General features: G+C 47.5%; 1 long non-coding RNA gene across 1 annotated transcript; it reads right to left on the bottom strand.

Moving 5' to 3' along the window:
• Positions 1–739: 739 nt before the first annotated feature.
• LOC308677464 lies at positions 740–3,408 on the bottom strand. Its single transcript, XR_014028495.1, has 3 exons — positions 3,052–3,408; positions 2,424–2,768; positions 740–2,273 (listed from the first exon to the last, which is right to left on the bottom strand). It is a non-coding gene; the product is annotated as an uncharacterized lncRNA (long non-coding RNA).
• Positions 3,409–13,928: the final 10,520 nt, after the last annotated feature.

The raw sequence follows: 13,928 nt of genomic DNA, 5'->3' as shown, positions 1-13,928 counted from the left end.
TTGTGTTTATTAGCACAAATGCATTTGTCTGTATTAGTCTGGGGATCTTCAAAAATCTCATTGATTGCTGCAATTGGAAGTTATTCAAGGAAAGGCTGATTGTAAAAATATATATATATAAAAGGAAACCTTCAGATCCTCCAAAATCTTCCCAGGCAGCAAGCCACTGTTCTCCTTTGTTGCCTTTAGTGCCTTGGTGACTTGAGAGGAAAAATCAATAGCATGTGGAGATTTTTACAGCTGTGAGCTTTCCTTGAAAGTTATGGTTAAGGTTGCATATTTGTTGTTTTTGGAGGGTTGAGGAAAATACAAGTTCTGAGTAAGTTCTGCATTTGAAAAGATGTGCTTATGTAATAACAGTTGCTACAAAGCAAAAGATAGTGGCCATGCTTTTTCTGACAGATTTCAACCAGACATCTCCAAATATTGAAGGATAGCACCACTTTTTTGCTCTCCAACTTGAAACAGCATTGACAAGACATAATTGAATAAACAAGGAAAATAAATAAGGGTAAAACAAGGTATCAGTGCTTATGCAGATGTAATCAAATGCAAGTACCATCGTCGGAGGGTAAATATGAATTTATTCCTAAAGCAAATGTACCTTTGAATATAGAATTTTTCATCTTTGACTTTTGGAAAAAAGACATCAAAAATAATGTTGGATCAAATAAAAGCTTTCATTAAATTTAAATGTATGAGTGAAAGACAGAAAAATTATTTTTGCAAAAAGATTTATTGGTGGTTTCATCGTATGTCACACATAACTCTATGCCATTTCATTTTTTCATTGAAGTAGAGTAACCACGTCATCCTACAATACTGGGATTTGATTATTAAAAATATCAATAACTACATACTACAACCTGATCCTAAACATATTTAAATGGAACCAGAGTCCCTGGACAAACTAATAGTCCCAAACTGTCTATATGTGGGGGAAATAACTTTGTATAATGTGGGATCTGGGCATTACCTGCAGTTTAAAGTAATTAATTTGAAGAATAATATTAAAATTACTATTACAACTAATTGCTAGATAATTCAAAGTAGTTCTAGATCTATTTCTAAGTCCATTTCCTCTTCATCTTTCCATACTATATGCAATATGCATATTATGTGATAAATCTGACACGAAATATTATACATATAATTTCTAAAAGCAGGAAAAATACTGTATGTGATTTGTGAAGAGGAGATATCCCAGAACAGAGTACTAGAGACTTTTCTAAAAAGTCATTTCCTAAAAATTGGGGTAATCATCGTGGAATTACATAGTTGTATACTGATTTTATTCTCTAAGGAGCCATAACAATTTACATTTGATAGAAAAGTATGGAAAATTGGAGTGGTTCAGTTTCTCCTGTCCAATGATAGACATCCTTGTTTTCTCTGAAATGTGTAACCAAAAAGGAATGTAATATTAAAGAGGGCTATCTGCAGTTTTAATACATGAAACATGCACACATTCAGAAGTCAGTTCCATTCAACTCCACAGAAATAGATGTCAGATGCTGTTGCAATAGGAGTAAAATGTTTTTAATTTTTTTTCATGCCAAGTGCTAAGAATCTACTTTCAAAGGACAATTTTGTTCTTATTCCCCAAGCTTTATTTTTAGTACTAAAGTTCGAATGCAATCTTTTTAGATTTAAATTTGGGAATATTTTTCACTCAAAATAATGGTCTAACAAAGAATTCTCAAACTATTTGTATGTTCCCTTATTATTCAATCCTAGACCAGACAGCTTCTGAGACTCTAAAAATGACCTTCTTAGTCAAAAGGCTGCTGACTACTTATTCCCTCCAAATAAAGACTCGTTGAAGTCATAAGATAAAAGAACAGAGCATACAGAAATGTTAATTCTTAGGGAATAATACACTTATTATGTTACATTGCTTTTGACTTTTTAAACTATTCTTCAAATTGACAAGGCCATTTTTGACTTCTCCATCTGCAACATTTGGAAATATTCTTTTGCGAAAAATCCAGGGCCTGCTATTTACTAGTAGAAATAACAGATGCCCACAAAAATTCCACATGGATTCTTCTAGCAAAAGAGTTGCTTCTTTGTTGAGGTTGATTCTATACCAGTTTATTTGGAAAGTTCATATACATCACTTAGGACTATAGAGCAGTTTTAACCTATTCTGTTCTCAGGACTAGGCACCTTTAACTTACAGACACTATTCCAGACTAAATACATCCAAAGATGTGATTTTGTGTAACATTTATTTTTTTATTTTATTTTAATTCCATTTATATCCCGCCCTTCTCCGAAGACTCAGGGCGGCTTACAAGCTTAGCAGTATTTACAGAGAATACAATATAAACTGAAGCTACAATTTACATTTGTGCAAGGCATCATTACCTACATTTGAATAGAGGGACACAAAACACGCAAATCCTTTGAACATATTCCACAAAAATCTGGTAGCACTTTTTCTATGTAACTGATTCATTTGATTGAAAGATATAAGTTTATGAGAGCTTTAATAAAATTCAATAGTCAAAAAAGATGCTATCAGATTCATGATTCTTTGCCTACTCTGTCTTTGAGCATGTGGAGAATATCTTTTATCAGTATTGTACAGTCAGCAAGATATAAAATGACTTTTGCTGAATTGGGACAAGACCAAAAGCAGCCAGATGCCTTTAAGAAACTGGCCATTATCCCTGGAAGGGAATAATGAAGACCATCTCTTTTCCTTGCTCTTCCAACCTAGGAATCACTCTTCCATGTGATGTGGCTTCTGAATTTCATAGTTCCTGAAAATTATGAAAATAAGGATAGACATAAAGATAAGATAAAAACGAAAAGTACCCAAGAATAGCAACTGTAAAATGCGTTTCTTGGAACCAAGCAAACATCCCACCCTTCTTTAGTCTACAACAGCGTTAGGTTGTTAGTAGGCAAACGATTAAAGAAAAAGCAAAAGAAATCGAGACCAATGGTTACTTAAAACATTTTTATTTTTTTAAAGCTTTCAATCCCCTTGTTCAAACCTTTTCCAGTACAGCCATCCTAGCATGCAATTTTATCCGTACTTACCTGTGGGTAGATCCCTTTGCCTGAGTTCTAAGTGAAGCCAGGTAAAATTGCTGGTGAGATTTAGCTGCTTAGCTCTTAGCTTCGGATCCCCGGGACTTTCCCTTCTCTTTTAAAATTATGTGACAGACAGTTCAAGCAACCATAATTCCTGGCCAGCACAGCATCATGGGAATTCAAGTGTTCAACATGCCGGGTTGGATCTGGGGGAAGTTGATACGAGAAGGGGAGGGGCTAAAATAATTACGACCTCATCCGACCACCTACTCCAGCCCCACCTTCATGGGCCGCAACAAGCCAGCCTTCCCAGAAAGCGCGATACGAGAGAAAGGACAACGAGTCAACCCCGCCCCTAAGTTACGAACGTGACATCAGCCAGTTTCTCGCGCAGGACGGTTTGGCTTAGAACCGCGTGACCGCCTGTGACGTCCTCCAGGAGTGACGCAGTGGGGCAGAAGGTTGGGAGGGATCGTCTCTTTTTCTTTTCTTTCGGCGCCTTTAAATCTACGTCAGCCCTATTAGCTCCTCCTGACTGGTCGCACGCAGGTACGCACGGAATACTAATTTGGAAACCTAACGGTTTTTTTTTTGGCACCTCCGTCAGCTGGACTTCAAAAGCGCGGATTGGTAACTTTAAGGTTCAGGCTGGTCTGTGCTGCCTCCGCGACGTACCTCATCCCCAGGTGGCGGTTCGTCGCCCGCTAGGGGAGGGGGGAAACGGTTGTGCAGGGCTGTTCGGCAGGCATTTTGTGCTGTTCTTTGTCTTGTTCTTCAGCTAGACAGGCCGAGAATCGAGTTCACCCGTTTGAAAAGTCTCAGGGATGGCTTCTAAATTCCGTTTAAACCCACCCAAAGAAGAGGATTTCATCTCTCATACCTGGATTGTTGCTTTTTTATTTACCTCACAAATCTAATCACTTTTTAAGGAACGTTAAATCTTCCTATTGGTAGTATATATATCAGAAGTATGTCCCGCTGATCTAAAGAGAGGTTATTTTCCAAAATTTGTGCCAAAATTGTGCAGGCTAATAAATTAGCTTGGAAAGCTGTCGCCTCCAAAATAGTATTCCTCATTTCCATGGCGGGGCTTTCATTTCCCACATGGTCAGCTACTGGGGTTCTGGCTTAAAATTCTGGGGCTTGTATTGTACTCAAACTCATCTGGAGGTGTAGCAATTTGGGAAAATAGTCACTTAGAATACCAGTGAGAAAAAGAGCTGTCTTATACTATATTAGAATACTCAGCAGATAGACCCAAAGAATCTCTAGTCAGTTTATGATTAAATCAGAGGCCTATCAGGTTTATTAGAAATGCCATTAGGCCTCTCTTGTTTCAGAGATGCTAGATTAAATAAAATGAAATCATTTGGCTCAAGTTAATATTCCTAAGATACGCAGATGATACCACTCTAATGGCAGAAAGTGAAGAAGAACTAAAGAGCCTCTTGTTGCGGGTGAAGAAGGAGAGTGCAAAACTTGGGTTGAAACTTAACATTAAGAAAACCAAGATCATGGCATCTGGCCCTCTCAATTCCTGGCAAATAGATGGGGAAGAAATGGAGGTAGTGACAGATTTTATTTTCCTGGGCTCCAAGATCACTGCAGATGGGGACTGTAGCCAAGAAATTAAAAGACGCTTGCTCCTGGGGAGGAAAGCCATGGCAAATCTAGACAGCACACTAAAAAGCAGAGACATCACCCTGTCAACAAAAGTGCGTATAGTCAAGGCTATGGTCTTCCCAGTTGCAATGTATGGCAGTGAAAGTTGGACCATAAGAAAGGCTGAGCGCCAAAGAATTGAGGCCTTTGAACTCTGGTGCTGGAGAAGACTCCTGCGAGTCCCTTGGACTGCAAGGCGATCAAACCGGTCAGTCCTAGAGGAGATCAACCCTGACTGCTCTTTAGAAGGCGAGATCCTGAAGCTAAAACTCAAATACTTTGGCCACCTAATGAGAAGGAAGGACTCACTGGAGAAGAGCCTAATGCTGGGAAAGATCGAGGGCAATAGAAGAAGGGGACGACAGAGAATGAGGTGGCTGGATGGAGTCACTGAAGCAGTAGGCGTGAGCTTAAATGGACTCCAGAAGATGGTAGAGGACAGGAAGGCCTGGAGGAACATTGTCCATAGGGTCGCGATGGGTCGGACACGACTTCGCAGCTAACAACAACAATATTCCTGTCTGAACCCAGCAGAAGTAGGTGGATTAAATTCACAACAGAATTTTTTTTGCTGGAGTTGTAAAATGGATGAAACAGTTTTAAGCTGTTGCTCACTGTTTTAACATTTACAGAAAATATCCTGTATAAGAGGATTTATGGAGGCAGGAAAAATATAATTACAGCTACTTTCAAAATTCAACTTGATGGAGCAGGTGTTAACTACAGTAATTAATCTAGAATCAAAAGAATTGCAAAACAAAGGCTATGGAATCTATTTTTTAACCTATTTTTGTACCATAAAGTGCTAAAAAATGAAAATGTCATAGCACCAGAAGGGATTAGTTAACATAGGGTGAACTAATACTGCTTTCTTGAGAGGGGAGGTTTTCAGCAGTGCAGTGAAACCATTGTCCTTATACATATTACAAGCATTCACTTAATGACCATTCAAAGATACAGTGAGTATTGAAAAAAGTGATTTATGACCGTTTTTCACATAACTTGCAGCATTCCTATGGTCATGTGATCAAAAGTCAGATGCTTGGGAAATGGTTCATATGACAGCTGCAGTGTCCTTTGGTCATGTGATCATTTTTGATCTCACAAGCAAAGTCAAGGGTGAAGCTAGATTCACTTAACTGTTATTAACAACTGAATGATTCACTTGAGCAAGGTATAGTATAGGTGGTACCTTGCTCAATAATAGTAACTGTGAGAGGGATCTCGGAGTCCTAGTAGACAATCACTTCAATATGAGCCAGCAGTGTGCTGCAGATGCCAAAAAAGCCAACACAGTGCTAGGCTGCATTAACAGAGGGATAGAATCAAGGTCAAGTGAAGTACTAATACCACTTTACAATGCTTTGGTAAGGCCACAACTGGAATACTGCATCCAGTTTTGGTCACCACGATGTAAAAAAGATGTTGATACTCTAGAAAGGGTACAGAGAAGAGCAACAAAGATGATTGGGGGACTGGAGGCTAAAACATAGGGAACGGTTGCTGGAATTGCGTATGTGTAGTTTAACGAAGAGAAGAGTGAGGGGTGACATGATAGCAGTGTTCCAATATCTCGGGGGCTGCCACAAAGAAGAGGGAGTCAAGCTATTCTCCAAAGCACCTGAGAGCAGGACAAGAAGCAATGGATGGAAACTAGTCAAGGAGAGAAGCAACCTAGAACTAAGGAGAAACTTCCTGACAGTTAGAACAATTAACCAGTGGAACAACCTGCCTCCAGAGGTGGTAAATGCTCCAACACTGGAGGTTTTTAAGAAGAGACTGGACAGCCATTTGCCTGAAATGGTATAGGGTTTCCTGCCTGAGCAGGGGGTTGGACTAGATGACCTCCAAGGTCCCTTCCAAATTATTATTATTATTATTATTATTATTATTATTATTATTATTATTATTATTATTATTATTATTATTATTATAAGAAGAGTCGTAAAATAGGGCAAAATTCACTTAAGTAATGTCTCACTTAGCAATGTAAATTTTGGGCTCAATTGTGTTAAGTTGAGGGACTACCTGTGGTACTTTTGCTGTACCATTTGGTTCTAGATTTAAAATACATCCTCCACAAACTAGTTTTCAACCTTAGAGTTGGCTTTAGTGTATAACTTTCCCAGCTTTGCAGACAGCTCAAGAGTTTCCAGTCAGTAGCTATGCTTTTTTTAGTTTTTTTTACTACTACTACTACTAAAAATAATAATAATGGAACTTGTGTGTTCTGAGGAAGATGAGAGCTGTGCCAGAGGTTCAACCATACCATACAGGTGTCATCACAAGAGTCAGACAAAGAGTGTCTCTCCAATAAAAAATATGGTGAGACATAAATTTCAGAAAGCCATATCGACTCGATTGTTCCCCGGTTTAACAAGGTCTGCACTAGATGTTGGAGTTCCTGTATATCTGATGAAAAATGGACTACAGGACTGCAGAACTACTAGAAGAAAAGGTGTTTAGCTGTCGCAAATACATGGTGATTGAAAACAATGATCTGTTATCTGTGCATCTAGAACAGGACAAAAAAATTCAGAATAAAGCTGCATGCATTGAAGCTTGTTCCAAAGAAACAGCACAAGCATTAAAAGATGCAAGTATTGCAATATCAAGTACAAGTACCAACTCGCTGCAGTAAACCAACTAATGTACAGCACAGCTGCAATTGTAACAATACCTTCGATGCAAAATCAACAAAGAAAAAAAAACCAAATTGCACCATATCCCAAAGATGCTTTTTATTTATTCGTTTGTTTGTTTGTTTGTTTGTTTGTTTGTTTGTTTGTTTTTATAAACCGCCCTTGTCCCGAGGGACTCGGGGCGGTGTACAGAGTAAGGTAGGTATACAGATTGAACAATAGTGAAAAACAATAGTAAAAACAAACTGGGACCCCAATTAGAGCTATCAGGCCAGGCCGGACTGCTGGAACAGGTAAGTTTTTAAGTCGCGCCGGAAGGTGCGGAGGTCGAGGGCCATCCGGATTTCGGTTGGCAAGCAGTTCCAGAGGGCTGGCGCACCCACTGAGAATGCCCTCCCCCTGGGGGCCACCAGCCGACATTCCTTGAGCGGTGGCACCCTGAGGAGGCCCTCTCTGTGGGAGCGCACAGGACGGTGGGGTGTTGACATTGGCAGAAGGTGCTCCCGTAGGTAGTCCGGACCCATGCCATGTAGGGCTTTGTATGTCATTGTTAGCACCTTGAATTTCACTCGGAAGGCAACCGGAAGCCAGTGCAGCTCACGGAGGAGAGGTGTGATATGGGAGTATCGGGAGGCCCCCAAAAGTGTCCGTGCCGCTGCACTTTGCACCAGTTGAAGCTTCCGAGTGGATCTCAAGGGCAGCCCCATGTAGAGAGCGTTACAGTAGTCTAGGCGAGAGGTCACAAGGGCATGGGTGACTGTACGTAAGGCATCCAGGTCCAGATAAGGTTGTAGTTGGCGCACCAGTCGAACCCGGGAGAAGGCCCCCTTGGTCACAGCTCCTATGTGATCTTCCAGGGATAGCTGCGAGTCTAGGAGGACACCCAGGTTGCGGGCCCTATCAACAGGGGGTAGTAACTCATCCCCGATGTTAAGGGGTGGAATGATCTGAGTATCCTGGCTTGCCGGTACGTACAGCCATTCAGTCTTGTCCGGGTTGAGTTGAAGCCTGTTCCTCCCCATCCATTCCCGGACCGCTTTCAGGCAGCGGGACATCACGTCGAGGGCAACACTGATGCTGTTTGGAGTCGAGATGAAAAGCTGGGTGTCATCAGCATACTGATGGTACCCTACTCCAAAGCTACGAATGATCTCACCCAGCGGTTTCATGTAGATGTTGAACAGGAGAGGCGAGAGGACCGACCCCTGAGGGACTCCGCAAACGAGAGGCCTCGGGGTCGACCTCTGTCCCCCTGCCAGCACCGACTGCGAGCGACCCTGGAGAAAGGAGGAGAACCAACGCAGAACCGTGCCTCCCACTCCCAGTCCCCTGAGGTGCCGCAGCAAGATACCATGGTCGATGGTATCGAAAGCCGCCGAAAGGTCTAATAAGACTAGGACAGAGGAATGGCCCCTGTCCCGGGCTCTCCAGAGATCATTCATCAGAGCGACCAATGCCGTCTCCGTGCTGTAGCCCGGCCTGAAGCCCGATTGGCACGGGTCTAGATAAACCGCTTCATCCAGGATCTGAGGAAGTTGGTGCGCCACCACGCTCTCAACAACCTTCGCAAGGAAGCGAAGATTGGAGACTGGACGAAAGTTATTCAATGAGGATGGGTCCAAGGTGGGCTTCTTGAGGAGAGGTCTCACCACCGCCTCCTTCAAGGCGGTGGGGAAGTGACCCTCACTCAGAGAAGCAGAGATGACCGCCAGAAACCAGCCTCGTGTCCCCTCTCGAGCCGCATAAGCCAGCCAGGAAGGGCACGGGTCCAGTAAGCATGTGGAGGAGCTCAACCTCCTCATAATCCTGTCCACTTCCTTAGGAGTCACAGGATCAAATTCCTCCCAGATAACGTCGACAAGACTGTCCATGTCCTGTTCTTCCAACTCTGCCCAGTTGGAGTCCAGGCCGGTTCGAATCCGAGCAATTTTATCCAACAGATATTGACCGAATTCCTCGGCTCGACCCTGCAAGGGTTCCTCCCTCACCTCTTGGTTCAGTAGGGAGCGAGCCACTCTGAACAAGGCAGCCGGGCGATTATCTGCGGACGCGATGAGGGTGGAAAAGTAGTTGGATTTTGCCACCCTTATTGCTGCGAGATAAGACCTGGTGAGGATTCTTAGTCGCAATCGGTCGGATTCGGATCGACTGGATCTCCAACGGCTCTCTAGGCCCCGTCTCCGACGCTTCATCTCCCGGAGCTCCGCGGTGAACCATGGGGCTCGCTGGGATCTGCGCCGGGTCAGAGGCCGCAGGGGTACAACTCGGTCCAGAGCCTCCGTGGCTGCCTTTTCCCAGGCTTCCACTAAGGCATCCGCCGAGCTGTGAGCAGGGAGTGCATGTGGGTCCCCAAGCGCTGCCTGGAACCTATCAGGGTCCATTAGGCGCCTAGGGCTTTACCATCTGGTCGGCACCGTGCACCCACGGCGGAGGGTGGCAAAGGGGAAGTCTAGCCGCAGGAGGTGGTGATCGGTCCATGACAGGGGCGTAACAGTCGTGGCACCCCCACCGATATCATCACGCCACCGTCCAGACAAGAGCACCAAGTCGGGGGTGTGGCCTCCCTCATGAGTCGGTCCAGAAATTATTTGCGACAGGTCCATGGCCGCCATGGAAGCCATGAACTCCCGAGCTAGTTCGGACGATCCTCCCAGGGACGGTAGGTTAAAGTTTTGGGAATTCAACCACCAACCTTGAGAGGACATCGAGTAGCTTGGGCAGGGCTGCCGCTGCACGATTAGGTGGTAGGTACGTCAGCAGCAGGCCCAACTGCGCCCCCGGGCCGTATCTCAGAAGGAGAGACTCACACCCGACTATCTGAGGGACGGTGGTCTCTCGCGGGCTAAGGGACTCCCTGATGATAACTGCCACTCCCCCGCCCCTCCCATGGGCCCGAGGCTGGTGCAGCACCTGGAAACCTGGCGGACAGAGGTCAACCAGAGGGACACCACCCTCTGGGCCCAGCCAGGTTTCCGTGATGCAAGCCAGGTCCGCGTGCGCGCTCTCCACTAGGTCACGAACGAGGTGAGCCTTGTTAGCTACGGACCTGGCATTTAGGTAGACCAGCCTGAGCATAGGAGACTGCACACCTTCGCTCCCGGGTCCTCGGGGGAAGTACAGAGGGTCGGAGCGTCTCACCGCTTGTACAGAGCGGAGATGACTCTCCCGGTGACGATACGGCCCTCTGCTTGTGCACCTTCTGCCGTTCCCCACCATCCTGGGAATTGGCTGTTCGTCAGCTCGCCACTGGGCTTTGTCGGCGACTGGTCCTCGTTTTCCACCTTCGCGAATGGTCGTAGGCCTGGCCTGCGCTATGGTAGCTGGAAGGCCCGCCTTTCCCGAACAACCATAGTCTTTTTCCGCCCCCCTCCCTAACCCGACAAAGAACTTAACTAGGAACTTAACCAGGGGCCTCTTGTTGGACTTGTGTTGGAGGCCCCTGATCCTGCCTGGCCATCTCTCAGAGGCCCAATGGTCGGGCCCGTCATCGAGATTCGATGTATTGTAGGCGGGACGCACCCAGGAGAGGGGGGAACTCCTGAGGGCGAGTAGGTCTGTGCTCGAATATTGGAGAAGCAGAGTCACAGGGTTTTTTTTTGGGAAGGCGGTCCCCTGGGTGGAGAATTGGAAGGAGGGTCGAGTTGGGTAGGTGGGTATCTGGACCGTCATCCATCCACTGCCACTTGGCTGGGTGAACCCCAGAAGCAGGCCACTCCCCATCCTCTCACGATGGGTTGTGACTCTGCTTCCGGGGGTGGTCCAGGACCCACTCTGGGTGAAGCATACCCCATAGAGCTCTCACCTCTATGGGGCTGCAGGTGTAAGGTCAAGCCACTCTGCCACCGTGGCTTGCACCCAGGCCTATCATGTCCTGTGGGGCGAGGGAGGGCAGGGGGGTTGAGAGCTGGTGGAGGCAAGATGATGATGGCCTCGGTGGTCTAGTCGCCGCTATCCCCACTGGTCAGCTGCATCGTGGCGTCTTTTGGTTGTAGATCGGCACGGAGACACCGTCGGCACCCAGGGTGCGGGCCGGATACACCACGCCGTGTCTAGTAGTGCTGCCGTCGAGGGTTCTTGGTAAAGGTGGTCGACCGGGGTCTGGAGAAGCTTACGCTGCTGACGCTTTCGCTGCTGCTCCGCTGCATAGCTGCTCCCCGGATCCGCTGGTCCGCGGCGTCTCCCTGATGTGGATCGGAAGTGCCGCCGCCTAGGGCTAGGTCAAGGTGGTCGAGGAAGGACGAGGCGCTGGCCCTCACTCAAGACGGCTGCAGCGGTTCTGGGGATGGGTTGGAGACGCCAGGCCGTTGCTGCTAGCGCCGCTGTCAAAGGACCCTCGGAGGTGGTCGATCGGGCCCGCATAGCCGGTCTGCGGTGTCTCCTTGATCCCATGGAGACGCCGCCGCTATTCAGGAGCAGGCCAGGAGGTCGAGGCAGAGCAGAAACTCCGGTCCTGCTCAGGGTGGTTGCAGCGGCTGCCTCTTCCGCCGCCTAGCTGATCCATCTGATCCGTGGCGCCTTTCCTGATCTTCACAGATGCCGCCGTTGCCCAGGGGGGCATTGTTGTGATTCAGGGTCAGCCTGTGGGTTCGGCAGTTGGGTCGGATGACTCAGACGAGGGGGAGGAGGGGGGTGTTGAAGAAGAACTTGCTGATGATGGCTTGGAGGCTCCGCAGAGCCCCCAGCCAGGCCCCTCTTACTTGGTGGAGACCCAGCTGTGTGAGCCCGACAGTGTGGATGAAGATGACCCACAGCTGGCCCTGTTCAAGGACGCCCGACGCAGGAGGCAGTCAAGTAGGAGCAAGCAGAGAAATGCTGTGGGACTTCTCGGAAGGAGGCAAAGAGAGGCCACGCCCTGAACTCTAATAAAGGGAGTGTTTGGGGGAGGGCTGGTTTGCTGAAAGCAACCGCTCCGATAGAGGATCAAAGCTCCGGTATCTTGTTTCATGTTTTGTTTGTTTGTGTAATAAATTTGGCAGACGTATTCCAGCCTCTGCCGTTTGTACAGGGGTTGCCTTTCTGCAAGGCCGGTAGCAGGCTGGTACAGAACAGTTTGCTTTCAGCCTCCCACCCCTTACTAATATTATGGAGTAGCTACGTGCCGAGAATGCCCAGCTCACCCAGCAACTCACTTTGCTGGCAGCTCAGGTGGCTCAACTGCAAGCACAGGTTCATGCTGCACCCCCACCCAGGAGAAAATGCCAAGTTGCAATGCCGGATAAATTTACAGGTACTCCAGAACTGTTTCCTGCTTTCCTGGGACAATGCCAGCTCTTTATCAGCGTGAGAGCAGCTGATTTCCCCACTGACCAGGATAAGGTGGGGTTTGTGTTAAGCCTTCTTTCGGGTGATGCAGCTCGTTGGGGCACGCCTCTGCTGGCTCAACCTAGCCCATTGTTGGACAACTTTGTGGGGTTTTGTGACCATATGCGTCTGATGTATGAGGACCCTATTAAGACGCAGACTGCCACTCGACGTCTGAAAGCTCTGAGGCAGGGTCAACGCCCCCTACAGGGCTATATCAGCGATTTCCGGATGCTTAGCCAGGATTCCGCCTGGAATGAGGCTGCGCTCGTGGATGCCTTTCAGGATGGATTGTCGGAGGAGATGTTGGATGAGCTGGCCCGTGTGGATATTCCCTCAGACCTGAATGGGCTGATCCATCTCTGCCTGCGGATCGATGCTCGGTTGCAGCAGCGAAGGAATCGCCGTGCCACCCCACAGACCCCTGCCGCCCCTGTTGTGCGTGAGCCCCCAGTTCAAAGGGAGGAGCCAATGGAGCTGGGTGCCGCCAGGTCTCGTCTATCGGTGACTGAAATGAACAGACGATGATCGGGGGGGTTGTGTTTTTACTGTGGGGACCCTGGACATTTGGCTGCTTTTTGCCCAAAGAAGCGTCAGCGGGCATCAGTGACCGAGCCTGCCCCGAGAAAGTCCCCTACTTTTCTGTCGGGAAACGCCCCGAGCCCGATCTAGACGGTGTGATAGATCGGGCGTCCCACAACAACACTGAGCGACGTCTATCCGATGCTGCCTGTGTTCCTCCACGGCATTTGATTTTGGAGGCTCGTCTGATCCTTCCTGGCAAGCCAGAGGGGATTCCAGTCCATGCCTTAATTGACTCGGGCCACCACAAATTTTATGGACTCAGCGTTTGTGGCCAAATGGGCTGTTCCCCAGTGCCCGGTGGATCCGCCCATGTTAGTGGAGACTATCGATGGTCGAGTGCTCCTGTCTGGGCCTATTACGGCCGCCACGCAACCATTATGTATGGCCATCAGTTCCCATGTGGAGGCCATCCAGTTCTATATCACCTCAGATCTGCACTTCCCCGTGGTCTTGGGACTGGCGTGGCTCCGGGCGCATGACCCACAGATCTATTGGTCACAGAACTTGGTCACCTTCCCAAGCTTGCAGTGCGTGGACCACTCCCGCCATATCTGTGCCGGCCAGGTGGAGGGTTCCCCAGGGGTTTCCTTGCCTCCCGAACTGTCCGACTTTGCTGATGTGTTCAGCGAGACAGAGGCGGATCAATTACCCCCGCACAGGCCCTATGACTGCCCCATTGATTTAGTCCCTGAT

This window comes from Vipera berus, assembly GCF_964194415.1.
Source record: "Vipera berus genome assembly, chromosome: Z".
NCBI lineage: Eukaryota > Metazoa > Chordata > Lepidosauria > Squamata > Viperidae > Vipera > Vipera berus.
Note: the sequence above shows the minus strand (reverse complement) of the source record. Positions and strands in the feature narration are given on the sequence as shown.